The 13,931-nt window shown below is 43.5% G+C and overlaps 1 protein-coding gene across 4 annotated transcripts in view; it reads left to right on the plus strand.

Moving 5' to 3' along the window:
* Window positions 1-13,931, plus strand: part of Casp8 (caspase 8) — a 59,591-nt gene that overhangs the window by 12,768 nt on the left and 32,892 nt on the right. Inside the window, exon 1 of one of the 4 annotated variants that reach the window (XM_006245015.5) lies at window positions 4,415-4,721. The gene's annotated coding sequence lies outside the window, so the exon portion shown is untranslated. 4 annotated transcript variants of the gene reach the window in all.

Raw genomic sequence — 13,931 nt, forward strand, 5'->3', positions numbered from 1 at the left:
AACTGGGGCAGAGGTTTCAGAAGATGCTGGAGTAACTCCGGGAGTGGATTGGGGGCACAAACAGGATTTGATTCTGCTGCTCCAATGTTGCCCAGGTTCCTGGCAGAATCAAATGCCAGCTAAAAGTCCTGATATGGTGGTGTCACCTTTGCCCAGACCTTGAGGGTGGACACGTACTTTCAGGTGACTTATTCAGTTCCCTCAGCTGTAAACTTGGGGCCCTTTACTCGGAAAACTTACCTTCTATTTTATTCTGTGTTAGGTAGCAGAAAACACAGTTTCAAAGTTCTTTTCTCTTTCTTCTCTTTAACACCAGACAGTATTTTAACTAATTCCCAGCAAGCAGCTTATGTGTTTGTACACAGGTTTGTTCACATGGTGAAGGGCCCAGTGTTTGCCTCTTTGGTGAGATGGCTGTAGGAAAACCTTTGATTTTAGGTGGGTGTTTTTGGTGTTGTTGTTTGTTTTTATTTTTGTTTCTAATGGCTGTCAGTGGGAACTATGGAACTAGAAGCAGGGAGAACACTTCTGTGTAACAAGAAGAGTCAGCTGTGGAAGTTGCAGACGCTCGAAGCCCAGGACCCCAGGCCCATCAGAGGTGAAGTACACTGGGGGCCTCTTTTTACTAGTTAATAAAAATTTAGAAATTCATCTCTTTTTCTTTTTTTATATTCTAAAAGCGAGTCAAATGAAAGTTTTTCAGTTATATCCATACGATTTTTTTTAAATCCATGTGTTTTGTTTGTTTGTTTCGGTTTTTTTTTTTTTTAAGATTTATTTATTTTATTTACAGATGGTTGTGAGCCACCATGTGGTTGCTGGGAATTGAACTCAGAACCTCTGGAAGAGCAGTCAGTGCTCTTAACCGCTGAGCCATCTCTCCAGCCCCTCATATGATTTTTCTAAATTTCATAGATAATCAGTTGTAATGTCTCCCCTTTTGCCTCGAACTTTATTAATGTGTGTTTTTTTCTCTTTTGGTTAGTTTGTTTGTTTCTTTGTTTTTGTTGTTGTTTTAAATCTTTTCTTAGTAATGAACTCTATTTAATTCTTTGTGAATCTTTTTGTTTTGGTCTGCTTTGTTTTATTCATTTCTGCCCCGATCTTAATTATTTTTCCCATATGTCTTAGTTATTGTTCTGCCGCTATGAGGAGAAATCATGACCAACGCAACTTTTAGAAGAAAGCATTTAGTTGGAAGTTTGCTTACAGTTTCAGAGACGTAGTTCATTATCATCATGGTGGAGAACATGGGGGCTGCAGTGCTGGAGCAGGAGCCGAGCTCACCTCACCCACAAGCTACAGGCCAACAGACAGTGAGAAACTGGGCCTGGCTTGAGCTTCTGAAATGTCACTGACATGGCTTCTCCAGCAAGACCACACCTCCTAATCCTTCTCAAAGAATTCCAGTGAGGGCCGACCTCGTTCAGATCACCGCACCGTCTGTTGCTTGTGGGTTTAGCTTGTTCTCTTGTTTCCAAGGTCTTGAGGTGTTTCGTTGAGTTACTAATTTGAAACCTCTCTGGCTTTTTCCATTTGTTTATTGTGTGTTCGTGTGCATATGTGTGTAGCTATTTGCATACCACAGAGCTTTTGTTCCACCCTGTGGGTTCCGGGCTTTAGAAGCAACACTTTTATCTGCTGAGCTATCTTGCCAGTCCCTCTCGAAGTGTGTGTGTGTGTTTGTTGCAGGTTTTTTAAATGATTTTTTTTAGTCACTTAAAATTATATGTATAGGATATGTATATGCATGTGAGTGCCATACCCAAGAGGCCAGAAGAGAGTGTTTGGGTCCCTTGGAGTTGGAGTTACAGATGGTTGTGAACTGCCTGATGCGGGCGCTGGGAATTGAACTCTGGTCCTCTACAAGCGCAGAAGTGCTCTTAACTACTGAGCCATCTCTCCGGCCCATCTCTGCTTTTTAATATAGGTACTTGTAGCTATAAACTTGCCTAAGACAGCTTTCATTGTATCCCACAGGTTTTAGTGTGTTGTATTTTCAATGTCAATTTTCCTAGGGATTTTTTTTCTTTCTTGACTTCTTCAGTGACCCAGTCATCGTTCACCAGTGTGCTATTTAATTAGTGTTAATTAGTGTGTTAATGAGACTGTATACCACTTTCCTGTATTTGCTAAGGCTTGCCTTGTGTCCTCTTATGTTATCTTAGAGGTCCGAGAACTACTAGAAGACCATATTCTCGGCAGTGTTTGATGGAAACATTCTGTAGATTGCTGTTAACTCCATCTGGTCTGGGATCTCATTTAACTCAGGTGACTTTACACCTACAGATGAGAATAAAGTATTGAAATGATTCACTCACTGTGCTGGGGTCAGGTCGTGACTTTACCCTGAGTAGAATTTGTTCTATGTATAAATTAATGTTTAAAAGTATAATTGATGTGCTCCCTTAATCCACATGAAGTAAGCTTCTGTACCTTCTGAGTAGTTTTGGATGGGTCTCTCCTGTCAAGTATTTGAACAATGGTGCTTGCTTGTTCCTTAGATCCATTCCTTATGTCCATTGGATGCCCTTTCCCACCCCTTCACCTTCAAGTGCTCCTTTGTCTTTGATGTCAGAGGTTTTTTCTCAGCCGACAGTAGGTGGATTCTGTTTTCTCACTTTGCTTTTTTTTTTTTAAAGATTTATTTATTTTATGTATATGAGTACACTGTATTTGTCTTCAGATACACCAGAAGAGGGCATCAGATCTCATTACAGATGGTTGTAAGCCACCATGTGGTTGCTGGGATTTGAACTCAGGACCTCTGGAAGAGCAGTCAGTGCTCTTACCCACTGAGCCATCTCTCTAGCCCCCTGCTTTTGTTTTTTAACTCAATCTGCAGTTTGTGACTTTTGTTTTTTTTTAAACATTTATTTATTTATTATGTATACATCATACAGCTTTCTGCCTGCATGTATGCAACTACAGGCCAGAAGAGGGCACCAGACCTGATTATAGGTGGTTGTGAGCCACCATGTGGTTGCTGGGAATTGAACTCAGGACCTCTGGAAGAGCAGACAGTGCTCTTAACCTCTGAGCCATCTCTCCAGCCCAGTTTGTGACTTTTGATTGTGATCCTGAGACCACTAATACTATTACTCTTGAAAGGTGTTGCTCAAGAAGTAAGTCCAACAATTGCCAAATGAGCCCTCGTGAAACTTGAAAGCTCTTTATGTCGAAGGAATTATTAATTGGGCAAAGACAGCATTCAGGACGGGAGAGAAATCTTGGCAAGCTATACATCTGACAAGATAGTAGCCTAGACTATGCAAAGAACTAAAAAAGGAAGCAGTAAGAAATCAAACAACCCAAGGAATAAACACGCTAATGAAATGAACAAGGGGCTCACGAAAGTTGAACTAAAAGTCTAGGAGGTTGGCTGATGGGCGCAAAGGTGCTTGTCACCAGGCCGGACAGCCTGAGATCTACCCCTGGAACATACATGATGGATGAAGACAGACTCCCAACGTTGTCTCTGACTTCCGCAAGTGGTTAGAGGGCCTCTCACTCTCAGTTAAAAAAACGAACAAAGCAGTAATTAATTAAATCGGGTGGTAAGAAAATACAAATAGCTGAAAACAATGCTACACTCTGCTAGCCCTCAGAGAAGTGTGAATTAAAGCACTTTGAGATGGCATCTTATACCTGTCAGAATAGCAGTCCTTAAGATAATAAATGTCAACAAATGCTAGCCCTTATACACTGTTGATGGGAGTGTGAGCTGGGCCAGCCTCTGGAAAGTCAAAATGGAGGTTGTTAAAAAAGATTAAGAATAGCTCTGCCATGGACCCAGCTGTATTTATGCAAGGGGCTCTTGAGTCAGCATATCATGGAGATGCTAGCACGTTGATACTTATTCTCAGTAGTTAAATTATGGAACTGACCTGACCATTAAAAACAGAGGAAAGGATGAGGAAAGTGTGACATTTTATAACAACACCACTACACACACACACACACACACACACACACACACACCACACACACACACCACACACACACACCACACACACACACGAACACACCACACCACACACACACACACACCACACACACACACACCACACACACACCACACACCACACACACACACACACACACACACACACACACACACACACACAACCAGCCATAAAGAACAGACTGACAGCCCAATAGTGGTGGCACACACCTTTAACCTCAGTGTTTGGAAGGCAGAGGCAGGTGGAGTTTGAGGCTGGTCTGATCTACAAGTTGAGTTCCAGGACAGCCAGGGTCAACCAAACCAAAAACGAAACCAAAAAAATAAAACAAAACAAAACGGAAAAATGTTGGCCGGAAAATAGACAAAAACTGAGATGGTCATCCTAAGTGAACTAAAGCAATCTCGGAACAGGTATCATTTGCTTTTATCGTTTGTGGTTCCCAGATTTTATATAGACACATAAATTCATCTGTATGATGTGAAAGCTGAAGCGAAACTGTTTGCGAGACCAACGAACTAACAGGAAATGGGGGATGGGCAAAAGGGGAGAATATGGTGCATACACGTATAGAACTTTGCACAGCCTTTCCGAGTCCTCAGGCCAGCCCTTTTCCTTCGGCTCGGGAAAGCAGGAAGTATAAAAGGCTCTACCGGTCCTTCCCGCTCTCTATTGCCCTCTGCCTGCCACAGACCCCAGAGAAGGGGCTTGGGAACAAGGTACCGCGTGAAGATCTCGGGAGTTGTTTCTGATAAGGTCAGCTGGGCTTTTACACGGGGAGGATCTTGATTCTAGAGCTTTCTAAGTTTCGGAGTGTGGGAACTGAAGTCCACAAGGCCGTAGAGGGATTCTGTGAAAACTTGAAAAGGAAGCCGGGAGCTTTCTCTGCATGAGTAGCTGCCCTCTTCTCTCTTCGTGTCTTCTTACCCCACCACCCGTTCCGTGTTTCTGGGTGTTCCTGGAATGTTTTAAGTTTAGCGATCTATTTCCCCTCTCCTTGAACAGAAGCCAAAATTCAGATCTCAATTGACTTGGCTGCTCTGTCTCCTCGCCATCTCACCTACCCCCAAACTACACATCTGATCTCACACATGCACACCCTCAACAGGCATACTCCCAAACACAGACACAATCTAGTGAGGTTACAACTCTTAACTTCACACAAGGTAAGTTAACAAGTTACTGTCAATTAGAAAATAATGAGGCCGGTTGTTCATTTTATTGACCTTTGACTGCCTTTACTGGGGTGGATCGAACACCTGCTTGCTGTGGCTTGTTGATCATGCTCGTGGGTGGAGTTCTTTGGTGTCTGGGGGTGGGGTGCAATTCTCAGGGCAGCCTTGCTTGGAGACAGAGGCAGTACTGAAGGTTAGGATTTGGCCTGATGGAGCTTTTCAGATTCTCTTAGGCTTTGAATGACGTGTTGACGTTTATCTCTGGAAAGTTCTAGCAAATTTCATTTTATGCCCACCTCCCCGCCTCCACCCCCATCTTGGAGGTAGTTATCTAAATCTCCGGAGGGGTAGGATGTACCTGACTATTTACCAAAGGACTGTGGTTAGAAGCAGTCACCTAGCACATGAGGCCGTGGTGGAGCTTGGATGGTAGAGCGAGCCTCTGGTCTGAGGTAGACTGGCCCTTCCTCAACAGTGGGCCAGCCACACGCTCCGTTTCAAGTGCGGGTTTTTTTTTTTTTTTTCCTTTTTCTTCTACTTCTTTAACTTTTAACATCTTTGGCTGTTGTACCCATTTGAAGATATGACTATTTCTTTCTCTGTTGAATTCCCTCATTGCCTTCGAATAGAATAAAATAGTATATCTTTTATGTATGTGTGTGCTTATTTCTGGGTCTGCTCACATTTTGATATGTGTGTTCTTCAGATGCTAGCTCTCTTGGTTCTTTTGCTGGCCTGAGACTTGCCAAGTAGCCCAGGTAGGCTGGCTGGTGTTTAAAAAATGCCACATTTTTTAGCATGTGTGCTGCTGGAGCTCCTGAGTGACTGGAGAATCTGAGCCTATCTCTGGCTGACCAGCTGATCTAAGTCGTGATTTAGGAGAATGAAGACTGTAGTAACCATTTCTTCAGGGGCTTCTAGCAAAATGATATAAGAAAAATGATTTATGCTGCTATGGATGCTTCTGAACACTTCTAAGTCATAATACAAATGTTGATTTACATTTAAATATTTTAAGTTATACACATGTAAAATATTAAATGTTCTTCTATATTATAAAGTGGAAATACATTGAAATTATTTGACAGCAATAATAAAATATATACATAATATGATAAACTTCTCACTTTTATTTGTACTTCTCAAATTTATTTATATATCTATTTGTGCAGAGAGATGTGAATACATTTCAGTATACAATGCCAAATATGACCAGAGAATTACTTTAGAATAAGATTTAAATGATTTAATTTTATTTTTACTTCCTCTGCGAGGTAGTACTTAGTGTTTTCAGTAACAAGAACAACAGCAAGCATTATTTCAAAAATATTAGTAGTATTAACTTCCCACAAGTTCAAGTCACCAGTTTAGGTCCCATAAATGATACCACAGTGTGGTTCCTGTTCTCATAGAGCAGGTGGCCTAGATATAGTTTTATGGTCTCATAAATTCCATGAAACGAATTGCTTTTGGGGGGACTATGTGTAGAGAAATGTGTGACCCAAACAAAAACAGTCAAGTGTGATGGAATGTCAGGCACTGTGGAGAAACCCGGGAAGCTAAGAGGCCTTATTGGCTCCTTCAGAAGCACCTGACACCTCGTTTAGGTGCTGCAATGAGTGGGGTGGGGCTATGGTCACATCACATCCATACTCTGTCACACTGGCCTCAGATCATAATGGGGGAAGTGTTCTGTTTTTCTATCAGGAAATGCAGTTAAAAGGATGTGAATGTGGGAAAGGGATTTGTAAGGAGGAGGGAGGGTGTTGGGTGGGAGGAAGATGGTGGGGTCATCAAGGGTAAACAGAAAGGGTTATATTCATATATGAAATAAAGGGTCAAAGACATTAAAAGTTTTAAATAAAAGACATGCTGTTGAGTATGTGAGGCCTGAACGGGCTTATTAACTAAATTCCTTGATCTTATAATATTACAGGAAAATATTCTAAGGAAATAGGATTCAGGGATTTGAACTTTAAAATCATCTTGAATTTAATAACCACTGGTTATGTGAATTATGTACTTATGGTAGATGCCTTATAGTTACTAAAATCTGCATTATAGAGAAAAAAGACATCAGGATGGGGTTGGGGATTTAGCTCAGTGGTAGAGCGCTTGCCTAGCAAGTGCAAGGCCCTGGGTTCGGTCCCCAGCTCCGAAATAAAAGAAAAGAAAAAAAAAGACATCAGGATGTATTTCCAGAATTATTAATGGGAAAATAAACATGAATAAAATGTTTGGTAGATAAAGCAGTGAGATATTACTACATGTTTATCTTTGGTCAATAGAATTACAGGTAATTTTATTTTTTAATTTTTTAAATATTTTTCTAAAATGGACCACCTATTTTCATCAGAAAAAAAAACGAAGGAAAGAAGGGAGTCTTGTTTCTTTTTCTTGTGGATTTTCCCCCCTATTAGATGGAATTTTTACAAATTAAACTGCTTTCAAATTTTAAGGATGTTTGGCCTAATGTCGATCAACACACTGACCCGAAGTTAAGGGTCTCTAAACGGAGACTTAACCAGGTATGGGTGCATTTAGAACAGGGGACTATGGTGTTACTACAAACTGACAAAGGGCTCCACCAGAACAGAAAGACAGGCTTGCTGTCATTCCCACCTCTGTCCGTGGTCCATGGTTTCAGTCTCCTTAGCAGTACAGAGGCAGTTTTACCTGAGGGTCAGGCTCTCGGTGAACCCACATGTGAGTACACCTACTAATTCATTCATGGCTCACACACAGAAGACACTGGGTTTCCCATGCTTTCAATAGCTGAGTTCTATCTGCGTGAATGGCACTTTATGTAACCAGCACTAAGGGGCAACTTTTTCTGCTCTGTTGCTTCAAGCAAGGCTGCCGTGTATTTATTACACCTATATTTGGTTTTGAGGTCACCTGTATTTAGGTATTAAAAGCCCTGGAAATTAATTTGTGGGCATCAGAGCATGTTCTATGGTTTAATGGTGAAATTACTAAATACTTATTTTTACGTTCCACCATCTCACACTGACGGTTTGATTGGTGAAAGCTGGCCTCACGTTAAAATTGTGGTTTAATTTTTTTTTGTAAATGAAATTGAGCATTTTTCCCCAAAAGAGTAAAAAATTGTTCATCTCAAATTAGTCATTGTATTTATGTGTGAACTGCATGCTCTGATCCATACCTGTTCACGGAGTTATCGATCTTTTTACCATTTTTGACTCTGGATCTTGCTCTGTAACTTAGACTGCACCGTAATTTGAGACCATTTATAGGAATGCCATGTGCTCAGGGTTCCTATTCTGTCTCTCTTTAAACTGACTTAATCAGCCCCTTCTCCATTTAAAAATCATAATATTGACGTTTTCCTCCATTACAAAGTTTGTCTTAAAATTATCTTTGTGTTCTAGGTGTGGGCTCGAGGGTCTGAGGTCTCAGAAGCCCCTGCTGAGATCCCAGGTTCTTGTGCCTGAGAACAAAGAACTGGACCATAGATTGTGATTTTTTTTTAATGTATTAAAGAAGAGAAAGAAAGGCGTGGCTGTCTGGGAATGCGGGCTACAGTGCTGGCACAGGTCCAAGGGTAGGGACAACGTTATGACCCTATATTTGTCCCTATGAGCAATAGCACCTGCATGTGAGGTTTCTGAGGCCTAAATTACAAAGCGAGATCCTGAGTCAAAAAGGCAAGAACAGGTATGGATCAGAGCAGGCAGTTTACAGGTAAATACAGCGACTCGTTTGAGACTAACAGTTTTATACTCTTCTGAGAAAAAAAATGCTCAATTTCATTCACAAAAAGGTAAACCACAATTATGAGAGGCCAATTCAATAATTGTGTGCACAGAATTGGCAGAAACCACAAACCTACAGTTTGCTGACTGGCGACTGGCTTCTTGTATATGTTAGCCTTGGTGTCTCTTTCTCCCCTATTCTGGCCATACTTGGATTACTTTTTGTAAATTATTTTGTTTATTTACTTATTTACTTTTTTTTGTGGGGTGGTGATGTAGTTCACCTAGTAGGGTTGCTGGGTGAGCAAGCCTGCCTATCTGAGTCTGATCCCTGGAACCCATGTCAAGGTGCAGGGGAACCAGTAACACAAAGTCGACTTCTTACCAGAACACGGCATCATCAGCCATGTGGGTGCGCACACAGTGCTCTTTAAAGGTTCAACTCTACACATTTGCGATTTATTTTGATGTAAGGGTTTCATTTAGTATCCCTCCCTCTTTCTCCCTCCCTCCCTCCCTTTCTCTCCCTCCCTCCCTCCCTCCTTCCCTTTCTTTCTTTAAGTTTCAGTAATTATTCTAACAGTCTATTTAAGAGCCTTGTCAGGGTAAAGCTGTCTTCTGGGTCATTCTACCTGTCCTTGTCACTTTTGTGATTACTTCATGCATTTGGGAAGGATATGTGCTCTCTCCTGAGAGAGAGTCACAGCTAGACTATGTCCCCTGTTCTCTCTGTTCACTTTTTGGGTTTCTTTGAGAGATGAGTGGACTCATAGCTTTGGGGAAAGGCAAGTTTCCAGTTAGCTTAAGAACTTGGTTGTAATACCAGGTTTTCTGAGAAGCACTTCCTCCCCTGCTGTGCACATTCTGTCTTCCACACCGTATAGCCTTTAACTTGGGAACACAACCAAGACAGCATTTCTTTTCATTCTTGTATTTTCTCTTCCTCTCCAAGTCTATCAATTTAAGGAAGGGATGAGGGAGACCCAGATGAACACACTGGCTGTGCAAAGCTGGCAACCTGGCTTAATCCCCAAAACCTACATAAAGGTGGAAGGCAGAAACACTTCCCAGAGGCCCTGGGCACACACTGGTCGCTGTGGCACACATCTGCCTATACACACACACACACACACAGACACACACACACAGAGACACACACACACAGAGACACACACACAGAGAGACACACACACAGAGACACACACACAGAGACACACCCACACAGACACACACACACAGACACACACACACAGACACACACACACAGAGACACACACACAGACATACACACACAGAGACACACAGACAGACACACAGAAACACACAGAGACACACACACACAGACACACAGAAACACACAGAGACACACACACACACTCAGACAAAGACACAGAAACACAGACACAGATACACACACACACAAATTTTGTGGTGTCATTCCAACACTTAATATGTAGATATACTGGGCGTGGCACATATCTTCAATCCCAGCTTTTGAAAGGGTAGGGCAGGAAGACAGGACTGGTACACACTGAATTCCAGAGCTATGTAATGTAATCCCTCCCCTCCCCTCTCCTCTCTTCTTCTCTACTTTCCTTTCCACCTTTTCTTTTCTTTCCTGTCATACTGCGTTCTGCCTCTCTGGTGTGCCCAGGTACCTCCTGTAAGCCCTTGGGAGAGGACAGGGTGAAGTCCTAATCAGGGAGTCCACAATGATTTCTGGTCTTTTCTCTGGTGTTCCCTGAGAGTGAGTCAGGAACTAGTCTGTGGTTTTTGCTTCCCCTCGGGGCATCTTGGTTAGAGGCAGAGAGGGGAGGTGGAGCCCTGGATGAGCAGAGTCCAGCCTGATTAGGAATGAGGGCCAGGTGTACCAGAGGGGTTGGAGCAGAGAAAGTCTTCCTCAGGAGTCTTAGGCACGGCTCTTTATTCGCCTAAGTCAAAGCCCTTCCCTGCTTCAGTACTTAGTGAATCAGCTCTCTGAGGCGATCCTTGCTTGTGCATACTGATTTACTTGATCGTGGATGCAAATGCATACCTTTTATTTGCACTAGGAACTATACACCTTTTGCAGGATGGAATACCCAGGAAGGGAAGCTCATTGGCTGAAGGCGCAGGGCTATCTAGACACCTCATTAGCATGGAGAAGAACTCCAGGTGCTATGCTACATGACTCAGTGCCCCTGGTCCTCAGTGTGGTGTCCTGGTTACTTGTTTCAAAGCAGGTATACAAACAGGTAGGAAGCAGTTCTACTCCTACTGGTCTCGGATCTCTGAGATTCCTGGGGTCTGAGCTCACTCAAACCTGCCAGTTCTTATGTGTGTATGGTAGCATGGTCCCACATGCCCCGTCTTTCCTTCCTTCCTTCCTTCCTTCCTTCCTTCCTTCCTTCCTTCCTTCCTTCCCTCCCTCCCTCCCTCCCTCCCTCCCTCCCTCCCTCCCTCCCTCTTTCTCTCTTCCCCTTTCTTCCTTTTTAACTCTCTCTTCCCTCCCTCCCTCCCTCCCTCCCTCCCTCCCTCCCTCCCTCCCTCCCTCTCTCCTTTTCCTTTTTTCCAGTCCTGTTTAGTTGTATCCTAGGTCTCTGGGCTACCTAGCTTCTGGTTCCTGGACCTCCAGGCAGTGTTAGGTATGGGCTTCCTCTCAATGCATGGGTCTCAAGCTAGACTGGCCACTGGTTGGCCACTCCCATAATTTCAACCCCAGCTTTACCCGAGCACATCTTGTAGGCAGGACAAATTGAAGATCAAAGATTTTGTGACTGGGTTGGTGTCCCAATTTCTCCGTTGGATGTCTGGCCTAGTTACAGAAGACGGCTGGGTCAGACTCCGTATCCCGGATGCTAAGAGTCTAGCTAGGGTCACTCTTGTAGATTCCTGGAAGTTTTTATTGCACTGGGTTTCTACTCACACCCAAAATGCACTCCAATCCAAGTTCTCTCTCCTAGTATTGTACCCCCATCCCTCCTGTTTCCATCCCTACCCGCCCCCATTACACCCACAAATCTGTTCTATTTCCCCTTCTCATGTGTCCTTCCTTGTTACTTGGCCTTTCTGGGTCTGTGGATTGTCCTTTGCTGGGTTACAGCTAATGTCCACTTGTGAGCACATAGCCTGTTCGATTTCTGTGTCTGGGCTAACTCACTCAGGATGGTTTTTTCCTAGTTCCGCCCATTTGCCTGAAGATGTCATGTTTTTAGTAGCTGAGTAATACTACATTGTGTAAGTATGCTGCAATTTCCTTACCTGTTCTTCAGCTGAGGAACTTCTAGGCCGTTTCCAGTTTCTGGCTATTACAAATAAAGCTAAGAACACAGTTGAGCAGGTTTCTTTGTGGCAGAATGGAGCATCCATTGGCTATGCCCAGGAGTGGTATAGCTGGGTCTTGAGGTAGATTGAGTCCTAATTTTCTGAGAAACTCCAATAATGATTTCTAAAGTGGCTGTACAAATGTGCACTCCCACCAGCAGTGGAGGAGAGGTCCCCTTGTCCCACATCCTCACCAGCACGAGCTATCACTTGTGTGTTTGATCTTAGCCATCCTGACAGGTTTAAGAGTCACTTTGATTTGTATTTCCCTGGTGGCTAAGGACGTCAAGCGTTTCTCTAAGTTCTGCTCTGCCATTAGAGATTTCTCTGTTGGGAATTCTGTCCCCCATTTTTAATTGGGTTATTTGGTTCTTGAACTCTTTATATATTTTGGAGATTGGCCCTCTGTCAGAGGTAGGGTTGGTGGAAATCTTTTTCATTCTTTGGGCTTCCATTTTGTCCCATTGATGGTGTCCTTTATCTTACAAAAGCTTTTCAGCTTCATGAGGTCCCATTTGTTGATTGTTCATCTTCGTGCCTGAGCTCTTGGTGTTCTGCTCAGGAAGTTGTCTCCTGTGCCAGTGTATTCAGAGTAATTCTCAACTTTCTCTTCCATCAGGTTCAGCGTATCTGGTTTTATGCTGAGGTCTTTGATCCCCTTGGACTTGAGTTTTATGCAGGATGAGAGATAGGGATCTGTTTGCATTCTCCTACACGCCTACTGTACTGTAAGCATAAACCCTTACCTGTTCCTGTTTACTCCTAAATGGCTGACGCAAAGACCTATCAGGTTTATTAATAAGATGCTGGGCAGATACTCAATCTGTTCCAGCCCTCAATCTGTCTATTTTTCAGCCACGTGTCCTTTACCTTCTTTCAATCTGAGTCTCTACCTGGTTTGCTCTGCTCCAGGTGAGTCCTCATGGGGACTCCCTTGGCGACCTGCTCATCATGACTCCTCCTGGACCCTCTGCCTCTTGGCCACCTCTTAGTCTCTCCAGATGGTCTCTCTGTGTGGTACTGCATTCTGCCTCTCTCTACCTTGGGTGCTCAGGCACCACTAGGAGGAGGCAGGGTGAAGTCCAAAACAGAGTCCACAGAGGTTTCTGGTCTCCTCTCTGGGTGTTCAGACACCAGAGAGGGAGTCCGAAAGGGGATGAGTCTGAGATGTACGGACTCTTCCCCTCAGGGCATCTGCACACCAGGTGGAGAGGGAGAAGTGGACCTGGGAACTAGCAGAATCTGGTCTGATTGGGAATGCTGGGAGTACCTGAGGGGCTGGAGGTGAGAAAGCCTCTTAGGCAATGGCTTTTTAGTCGAAGGCCTCCCCTTGGGTGATCCTAAGGAAGCAGCTTTCTGAGCCGATCCTTGCTTATTTGTATTGATTGTTTTATTTGGTGGTGGATGTAAATGCATACACTTTATTCGGGGTGAACCAGGGATTATATACCGTTTGGGGCAGGAATACCCAGAAAGGGAAGCTCATTGGCTGAAGGCTCAAGGTTATCTAGATACCTCATTAGCATGGAGAAGAACTCCAGGTGCTATGCTGTGACTGAGTGCCCCTGGTCCTCAGTGGGGTGTAGTGGTTACGTGTTCTAGAGCAGGTACAGAGTAGGGAGCAGCTCCACTTCTGCCACCAAATGAGATTCCAGGCTTTGAGCTCATTCAGCCTTCCATTTCTTATGCCTGTCTGGTAGTACATTCCTGCATTCTAATGTTTTTTCCCTCCTTTCTTGTGTTCTTCTACTTTTCTCCTTACTTGGGATCCC

The sequence above is a fragment of the Rattus norvegicus genome, chromosome 9, assembly GCF_036323735.1.
Source record: "Rattus norvegicus strain BN/NHsdMcwi chromosome 9, GRCr8, whole genome shotgun sequence".
Taxonomy (NCBI): Eukaryota; Metazoa; Chordata; class Mammalia; order Rodentia; family Muridae; genus Rattus; species Rattus norvegicus.